Consider the following 10502-nt stretch of genomic DNA (forward strand, 5'->3'; position numbering starts at 1 on the left):
ATCCTACCCATTACACCATGGACCTCTTTACACCTAACATGGACCAAAACCAAAGGCCTACTTTTCCAAAGGATTCCATACCCAGTGCAAGAAAAAGGGCAATTGGAGATTGCACTAACCACGACTTGCTTCATGTAGTGTTTATGTAGTTTTTTGTGGTGTTTGTGTACTGGTGTGTTATGTAATTAATAAGAGACAGAACTAGAACTGCCCCATTTATAACTGCTGGAAGTGATGACCGGGTACTAAGACGTCCCGCTTTGATGCAACTCTGCTTTGATTGGACACTTCACCCTGACCCATGACGTTTATTGTTATTCACTTGAATTCAGAATGGAATTAAAATAAATTCAATTCAAATCAAATAGAAGACCAAATAGGTGCAGTCCTTTATTGGAGTAATCAGAAGGAACCCGAACAAGCAAAAAGCAAAGACGAAGTCATCAGGAGGAACCTGGATAGGGTTCAGGTTTCAGCCTCGACTCCTCTACCCTCAAACCCAAGTCAGATGGATAGTCATGTGCATGCAACTTACTTCGCAATGGGATTCCAACCTCAAAGATTAAACAAATGCATATTGATAGGCAAACAGACATCGACAAATTAAATACCCAAATTTGATTTGACAGAATGATTATTTCACCATTTGGAGTACTTACACAGTCATGTTGGTCATTTGTATCACAATGTACTAAGAAGTGGCCACTGGAGTATGGTCAATGTAGTCTTGATTGTTTGTTCGTTTCAGTGACCAGAATTCCTGCCAGAATGAATGGCATCAGTTGTTGCATTTTCAATTACATTTGTAACACAGTGACTCCCTCCATCCATCACTCTTCCCAAATACTCAACTCCTACCACCCCCCTCCCATTCTGGTGCCATTGACATGCCCCAGATTTAGAATATGCCCAGAGTGTACCATTTCAAACGAGATTGTGGGGGGATCTATAAACTTCACAAGCAAGTGTTAGTAAATGGGGCAATTCATTTTCCTTATTGTCATCCCTCACCTCCCAGCCCACACACTTTCAAAGTTCAGTGGACAGTATATTCAAAAGTACAAGGCACTTCATCAGATTCCAGTTTTTAGTTGGATTCCACCTCACATAGGATCAATAGTGCTGTTATAATGGCTGGTTAAAAAAATAAAGTATTGGGATGTGTGGAGTTGGAAATGGATGGTTGTGGAAAAAAAAAGAATATTGGGGATAACATTTATTTTTGACATGACTTGTGTTTTTGGAAGTCCGCAATTTTGGGCACGTCATAAAATCACAAAAACAGCTGTTAAATGTTTTTAATTTTCAACCAATTTGCACAAATGAAGTGTCATATTGTTCAGAATTAAGAGCGTGTTGTCATGGGATCGTTGTAGTCGCTAATTCTAACATCGCAAAACTTCACAAACCTGAAGATATCAGAAAAATATGATCAAATTTTACTTTTACGCGCAAGAAGTTCCATAGAAAAGCACATGGCGTTTCCATGCACAATGATTAATTTTAATCAAACTTGCTCAGAAAACTTTTCTCTTCATTTTTGATGATGAATGTATCCAAAAAGGCACTCAAATGATGTTTGGGGAGCTTACCGCGCGATTACGTTAACTGAACCCCTTATTCCAGATTCAGGCTGGCCAATTTGACCAAAGCAGCAAAGTATCACCGATAATTATACAATGATAGTTTTCAATTACTGAAGATTCACCAAAAGGGTAAACATTCTGCTCCAAATTATTAAAATGTTCTTGGTTTGTTAGTCTTGAAAAGGAAGCATTGATCTGAATCATCACTGTCACTGTCATCATAATATAATGGGCATAAGCCTGGAACTTCTAACACACTTTTCTCCAAACATATTCTGTTCATACTTCTGAAATCTTCGCATTGTGTGTTCCATGTATTTACCCAGGTGATAGCGGATTCAAAAACTCGAATATAGATCGAATTTTCAGAGGGAATCAATGATGTCACAATCAGCAGCGTTCGGCGGCAAACCGATGGCCGGGTCCCAGACGACGTGCTTTACTTTACTAAGTCCATGAGTTCAGGACGTTTGTTCAACTCAGCATTTACGACTTTTATCCTGCCATGTTGTTAATCTGTTGGTGGCGGTAATATCTAAACGATGAATATGTGAAATCGTTTGTGTTACTCATCCGGCACTATGTGTCAAGGCTAACAATGCTACCATGGGCACCCAGACACGCCACCAATATGAACTGAGCTGTTGAATGTGGCGCAAAACATTCAAAGAAACTACCGTAACCAGGTATTGTGATCCGTCCTGCCCCCCCCCCCATACCCATCATAGATGGATATCTGCTAGTTCACAGTCATAGGTGTCTCCTGCTTATTGTCACACTTGATACCCTGACAGGAACAGAATTCTGTGCAAGGCAATCCTGATGCAAAACGGTGGCATTTCTGAGAAGTGCTGCACTCGATATCCATCCAGTACATATGCGTTAGGTCTCGGACTTCTACAGGTGCAGCATCGTTCTCGTAGTATACTGGTTGCAAGGAAAATGTGTCTTCATTCCACCTCCAGCCATTGCCAATCGGGTTCAAGAGATGTGGCTTGACAACCTCGCACTGCATCCAAATAGATACCTGGTACTTAGCATGCAATACGTGTTGATGGAAAGCATCCTCAGTCGGTGGGAATGCTGATGCAGGCTTGTCACTTTTGCAAGCAAATTCATACACCTCAACTCATCTAATGTTGTACATAAGTCACCATTAGATTTATTTTTGTTTCCATCTAAAGTCAAAGTGTATCGACGGACATTGGGTAAGTTCTGTGGCAACTCAGAAGTCGTTCCCATGGTGCAGAGGGCAGGAAGATCTTTTGCATATTGAACAAGCTTGTTGTAGGCTGTTTTCTTTCCAATCTCGTACAGACTGCTGGCTGTGTCACATCCTGTTAGCGCATATGCAGTCAGCAATGCCTGTGAAATGCTTTTTCAAAGTTGGTCACAAATGGAATGGATCGGTATGAATCTTTCTCTGTTGGTGCGTTGCCCAGTGTGCCCAGCATGCACATAGGTCAACTGTGTCAGCCGACGTTTACTTTGGTAGTAAAGGAGAAGAACAAGGACATCTGTATCATCTGTCTTGATAATCAACCTATCATGAGATGGTCCAAGGTCAATGGCATGGAGAAGCACGTGCGTATCTGCTTCTTCGTGTGTGCTTAAGAGCCGAACAAGATCCCTCTTTCCATCTGAGTCAATGATAGCAACTTTCTGTGCTTCTGCAAACCCACCAGCAAGAGTGACGATTTTGTCGTTAACCATTCCAGGTGCTTCGTCCAGTATCCTCTGTGATATGAATGCTGCAAGGTTGGCTTTGTTAGCTGCATTCTTCAGGAAATTCCTGGAATGTGGCACAACTCGTTCTGGAGCAATTACATGGCTTGCACTTGCAACATCGCATGTGCCACCTCGGCGATGTCTTTCCTGTTGTTTGACAGACTGGAGAACATTATAACGATCGAACACAAGGACGATGGACTTGATGTTCAGTGGACCGTTGAGCAGAGCTCCAACTTTGCGTAATATCAGCTGAGCAATGTCTCTGAAAGTGTTTAATTGCGCTTCATGTTTTCCTTGGATAAGAGCCGTGCCATCTTACATTTAGCTGCTTTTGCCATCAAGTGGTGGAAGCTCAAGGACTCTCTCTGTTGTTGACACCAGCTTACTGGTTCGATCTGTTTTCACACATTTCCTCATGTTGCCATCATCATGGAATAAGGCTGGTGGGATGGCTGCCAGTTCGTGCTGTAACTCTGTCTCCATGTTGACATTTCATTGTTTTGATGCAGCCAGAAGTCTTCGAAATAACACTTCTGAACGTACCATCAACTTCTTGGTGTCCTTATCTATGTCCAGGGATGTTCTCATATCTGCAAACGTAACGATCTTGTTTTGTTTTTCTGCATCCCAGAACTTCAAGGGCTTGGTTCTTTCAGCAAGTCTCCTTTCCATGAACTCTGTGTGTTTCTGTCGACCCACATCTCGGAATCCAGTGAGACTCTTGGCTATTTCTGGTGATGCTACCTGACCAGCGATGACGTTAACCAGTTCTGATGGTGCAGTCTCTGTATCAAACTGCCTGTTCTTTTCAACAACTTGCTGAAGCTCTGCAGCCTTGTTCTCCCACCATGAGCATTGGGCACATTATCTTGTAGCTTGGCTATATCTTGGTCATTGTTGTTCAACTAATGTTGGTGCTTGAATCCAAGGACCTGGGATGCCGAACTGCAAGTGACGTCCCTTATTCTAATAATTTTCAATGTCAAAAGCTCAGTATACCATATGGAGAATGAAGAACTAGTCTTGCTGGTGAAGCCTAAGTGTACCATAAGTATCTTTCTTGTCTGCCTGTTGTTATTTATTCACATACTGTCATTAGTAGGATTGATTTGTTGGCATGTCTTCACATAATAAGTATGAGTTCTCCTTCAAGGAACCTCAACACAGGAAGAGGCCATTAGGCCCACCAAGCCTGCACAATGGTTGCCAACCTATGCTTTTTTTTGTCTGTCCTCCATCTTTTAAATGCAGGGCATCAAGCAACACGTATCATTTTAAAAAGTCTGTGGTGTGACTCGCCTGGGATTCGAACTGCCAACCTCCCAGAATCAGATCAAGCACTCTAACAATTACATCACCGAGTCTGGTGTAGGTACCTGCTTAGTTGTGTTCGATCTATTATGAGGTTGTCTTTGTTTCCGCCTTGGTTATGCTATGTGCTTGTGAGCCTTAGGCCTTACATCATATATCTTTCCTTCTCTCATTTGTTTTGCTCTTCGCACATCATTTACTGTGTTTCCCCTCTCTTCTCTCTTTGGGAAGAGCTCGTACACTGAACAGATCAGGATGTAACAGACAAAAACAGGATGCAAAAGGAACAGCATAGTTGTCGTGAAGGCCTGGAGGGAAGAAAGATTGAAGAGGATGTGAAAGTTGGTTCCATAGGGAGGAAAAAAGAGGAATGGTGAGTAGTTATACTGGATTTAGGTAGTTTCACCAGAAAGGTGTTGATGGTGGAGGTGTGTGCCTTGCAGAAACATGGGAGTGGGGGGGGGGGTGACAAAGTACAGAAAGAGAAGGGGTGTGCAAACCTGAAAAGGAGGTGATAGAAGACAGAGAGACCACTGACCTACCTGTGAGGGCGAAGTGATAAGCCTATAGACTCGGCTTCATTGTGGGAGATGCCAATTTTCTTCAAGGCCTTGGTTTCCAAAACATCATGCTGAGCAAGGCGTTAGGCAGGGGAGCCATCCCAGAGGGGAGAGCCTTTCTTCATAAAGCTGTGGATGAAGACCTTGCAAGTGGATAGGAGTTCAGGTGTGTCAAGGAAGGACATTGTACAATGGAGGATGACCTGTTGACAGCTGGCTTTGGAGGCCAACTTTGAAATATGATTTGCCCAAGAAAGATCATGGCTGATAGTGAGACCCAGGAGTTTGAGTGACTGAACTTCCTCTATATTCTTATTTGTTCCTTCCTTTGTTGTGTCCAATTGTGGAACTCACTGACCCACTGTTAGTACAATGCATTTTTGCCATCTGTTGCTCCACTCTTCCATGAGCCTATGTTTTTGATATAGAAAGACAGACAGAGAGCACGAAATTTGCTGGAAGTTTTGAGGAGGTGAATAGATGGTTAGATATTTCTGGTAGAGTAGATTAATTGCCATTGGGCAAGTCTGCTTCATCATCATTATCTATGCAGTTAGTCTTAACAAGTCACCACAAAGGAGGTTACTGGTTGAAGTAAGGGCTAATGGTGAAGGAGGTATGTTCGGTGTTCTCGTGATAAAATATCCATCCATTCCATCCATTGGGACCATACTCTGTGCAGTGTTGGTGCTGCCTAAGCAGTCTCCTTGGCTATTGGGCACAATCCTGGATGAGTCGCCACTCCGATACAGGATGCCAGCAAGATAGCACTCATTTTGCCAACCTCGGAAGGGTGACAGGCAGAGTCAACCCCACCTGGTATTAATTTTATAGCCAAGTGGGATTTGAACTGAGGATCCTACGATCCCAAGCCCACTACCCTAACCATTAAGCAACCACGAGGCAAATATATCATATGTATGTATACACACACACACACACACACACACACACACACACACACACACACACACACACACACACACACACACGAAATTGGCTTTGTGTCAGGTAAGTTATCTGAGCATCTCAATGATCACTTTTTGACCCATTGTTGTCAAAGATTGAGGTGATGGGATCACTCTTTTTCTTCAAACTGGCTTGTTTATGGAGCTTAGAACTACCACAACCACCACCTTATCCATCCATCCATCAGGACCATACTCTGTGCAGAACATTGGTGATGCCTAAGCAGTCTCTTGGGCTGTTGGGCACAATCTTGGACGGGTCAACACTGACACAGGATGCCAGAAAGATGGCACTCATTTTACCAACCTCGGAAGGTCAACCAAAGTCAACCCCAGCTGGTATTAATTCAACAGCCAATTGGGATTTGAACTCAGGATCCTACAATCCCAAGCCCACTCCCCTAACCATTAAGCCAACACCAGGCATACCACCACCCTCTACAACGACAATATGAATTGCACCATTGTTGGATGGAAATATGATGTTACCAAGATCTTTTCCAGCAGGTTGTTGATGTTGGATATTTGCACATCGTTCTTTTCACCATTGGAGTCCCCCTTCTTTAGATATGTTTTCAACGGCTGTAAGGAATAAATATGTTGCAAATATTATTGTAACATGTTATAACCCGGCAAAACATTTGAATTATTTGCTTATTTGTTATTTGGCATCAATTAATGCAAACGTCTTTTCAGCATATGCCAAGGGAAGGAAGATCAATAAAGCACTTCCCTTGTTAAATTAAAATTACAGAGAAACAATATGTTATGACTCCCGGAAACACTTTTTGACAAAAAGTTGGAAAATATCTGTTAACATGTTCTCTCATTCCTCCTTTTAAGGTTCCTGTGGCTCTATCTGCTAACACCTCTTGACTGCACGCCCTCATTTTCAACCTTGCAATGAGCTGTTAACTTCCGTTCCTCAAAAACATAACCCCCATGGCCCAAATACTTATGGCTCAATGTGATGGCAATGCCATCTTCATCAGGTACCCAAAAGCCATGATCTCACATTGAATGTCAGTCGGCATGCTCTTCATCTCATGGAATATTGATGAGGAATACATTTTCAATTACTGCTGTACCCTTATATAAAACAAATTCCACTTTGCATTGCGGGGAAATGTAAAAAATTATCCAACTTACCCCTTTCATTTTTTCACTTGACACTCATAATTTCAGGATACCTCGCCCTAATCTTGAGCCTATAATATAATAATGAATTGCTTTCGAAGGAACCTCAATGCAGGAGACCATTAGGCCCATCAAGCTTGTCTAATGGTTGCCAACTTATGGTTCTTTGTCTGGGTGGTATCCTTTTAAAATGATTAACACCAACACAGACAATTTTAAAATCTCTGGTCTGACTCGGCTTGGGTTCGAAACACCAACCTCTCAGACACAGAGCAGAAACTCTAAACATTATGCCACCAGGTTTAGTAAAACATTTACTCCATATTAATCTGCGGAATGGTAATTATTTGGCAACAACAAATACTTTTTTTTTCCAGTGTCTCAGATTCATGGTGAAGCGAGTAAAAATGATTACAGTAGTATCATTATATCTACTGGTTATTGTATCGAAATTTCGTTATATTGGGACTCCCAGCTCAAGTCCCTCCACACTTCACCCATCATAAAAATAAATAAAGGAGGTGCTTTTTTGTTAAAGCAGAGTGAGTAAATGCCAAGACATTCAAAGATGGCACCACCCCCAAAAATTAACAAACTATAAGGGCACTCTTCGACATCGCGACGTCGCCCGATATGCCTCCACCCACAATATTACATCATTATACATACTTGTACCAAGTTTGATTCAAATCTGAACCCAGATTCAAAATATTAAATAATTCTGGCTGCCAGACCATGTGTCTGATCAGGTTGAAATTTAAAAGCTGTATTCTCCAGAAATTCCCCACGGAGAAATCAGGCGTGGCTGCCTTCATGTCTATCCCACTGGTTTATTATTTTCAGAGCAATGAATTGTGATTTACGTTGCACTCGATGAAATCAGCTCAATGAAGCTGGTAAATTTTAACACGTTCCTAAATATTTTGTTCACTCAATATAATTCTCCAAACAGTAGAAAAAAGATAAGTTTAATGTTTTGGAAATTTTAGTCCATGAGACTATAATTAGTCCATGAGAGTCGATCGTGAAGAATTGCATCGTTAAATTATGCATAAAATCGCTCCAAGTTCCTAATTTGAAAGCTATAGCACTTACAAAAGCGATGTATACAGCGATTCGTACCTTTGATTAACAGGCATTCAACAACATGAGTGAGGAAAGTGGAGAAAACAAAACAAAAAAAACGTTATCATGAAGAAATAGTTTCAGCTTGTTCCAAGTCAAGGCATGGTTGAGCAGGCCAAAAAACATGGCGGCTTCAGACCCCAGCGAGGTTACCCAGGATACGGCTTAAAACCCCAGAGAGCGAGGTGGCCGAGGATGGCACCTGATAAAGGATGTAATTACATAAGACTGTAAATTATCTTCAAAAGGGGGTGTTTTTAATGAACCCAAATACCCAATTTTCACTCATGCACTTCCTTGGAGTTTTTTTTTTAAAGTAAGCATGCAAAGTTTCAGGCTGCTGGGTTTCATGGTTTTGGAGTTATGGTGGAGATGCACACCTACACCCACACACACTGACACACACACAAATTGCCATTTATTAGTATAGATTTAGAGCACTTCACATGTACCAAGTTTCTATTTTTTCCATGGAGTGATTTCAGAGATAGAGGTCCAAAGTGTTTCCTTTTTCCAACATGGCTGCCACACCATAATTAACATTACAACCTTCTACATGAGCATTTGCACCAATCGAAAAATTTTTGTTTCAATCGGATAAGCAGTTGCAGAGAAAACAGAAAATTAGCATGGATGGACGTATGTACGGACGGACGGATGGACAACCCAAAAACATAATGCCTCTGACGACTTCGTCAGCGGAGGCATAATTAAAATGGCACTCCGTGGAGTGCATAACACCACCAGGCTGAACAGTTTATGCATTGTATCCCACTAATAGGCCAGATCTACATCAGGCCAAGAAACAAAAATCTAATCCGCTTGTTCTTGTCACTTACTTAACTCATCCAACAAGTTTTGTCATAACTCGTCCACAACTCTTTGAAATATCATGCTATATATCGTTTTTAGCCCGATCACTCACTGGTAAAGAATCACTTCAACAATTCTCATATCCAGATCCGGATTCGAATCTTCACCAAAAATCTAATCAATTCATTCTTGTCACACACCCAACTTATCCTCTAAATCCGTCCGCAACGTTTTGAGATATCCTGCTCACAAACAAACACAATCAAACAAACAAACAAACACAAAACAACCTCCGTCCACCTCCAGGAGGGTCCCACTTGTGCATCTATGCTCTCATTCCCACACATAGCAAACTCAGTGCTCCTAATCTTCCAGGTATACCTGTGTAAGTCAGTTAACCAGTCTTTTCATGTTCATTAACATATAATCGTGGTCCTGAATCTACATTGAAGAAGATGCAGTCCATGTTTTCTGAAGCTGTTGGGATCAATAAACCCCTTTATGGAGAGTGGCTGTGGTTTCTGACAGCAATTACTGAAATTAAAATGAATTAGCATCGTTTCCTGGTTTGAATCTTGCTGGGATCAAGCGTGTTCCGATTCAGATTTGATTAGTTAAGTAGTTTAACAATGAAGGACATGGCATGACACAATACACCCATTGTTGACATATCCAGTATTCATATGTAAATATTGGCACAACATTTTATATATACAACAAATATATTTCTTTGCTCTGAACCCTTCAGTCTTTCAAACACGTGCATTCAACATATGTTGTTTTGGAAAGTCTGAAAAAGGAGTCTATGCCCCAACCTCACAACATTTGAGAGGGGATGTAAATGATCCCAGAAGCAATCCATGAAATTTGCATCTATTGTCCATTTTATATTGTTTCATTATCTCGAAAGTCAACTCATTATACCAATATCAAAATTGCTAATTCCAATTAAGATTTTCGACAGAAAAGAAAAAGTTATACTGCACAATTATTTTGTTTTTTGTTTGCTTATTTATTTATTTATTTATTTACGAAAGTGATTCTTCACCATTGAGAGATAGGGCCAAAAACGATATAATTCTGTACAGCATGATATTTCAAAAATGTATTAGGCCGTGCAGTATAAAATGTTCTCGTGGATCTAAATGAATATAAAAAATGTTCTCATGGATCAGGCATTATGTGGCGGAGGTATGCACTCTACCGAGTGCCCTTCTAGTTTATGACTGGGTCATGATGTATATTGTGCAGGAATTCTGGGATGATGATGT

At 41.1% G+C, this 10502-nt stretch overlaps 1 long non-coding RNA gene across 3 annotated transcripts in view; it reads right to left on the minus strand.

Moving 5' to 3' along the window:
• Positions 1-267: 267 nt before the first annotated feature.
• Positions 268-10502, minus strand: part of LOC147033940 (uncharacterized) — a 13457-nt gene continuing 3222 nt past the window's right edge. For all 3 annotated transcript variants that reach the window (XR_015059117.1, XR_015059121.1, XR_015059101.1), the window contains exons 3-4: positions 6646-6738; positions 268-760 (exon numbers count right to left, since the gene is read on the minus strand). This is a non-coding gene — a long non-coding RNA (uncharacterized LOC147033940). The remainder of the gene's footprint in view (positions 761-6645; positions 6739-10502) is intronic.

Source organism: Eptatretus burgeri, chromosome 1 (assembly GCF_056783735.1).
Source record: "Eptatretus burgeri isolate ZD-2024b chromosome 1, Ebu_testis_v1, whole genome shotgun sequence".
NCBI classification, from domain to species: Eukaryota; Metazoa; Chordata; class Myxini; order Myxiniformes; family Myxinidae; genus Eptatretus; species Eptatretus burgeri.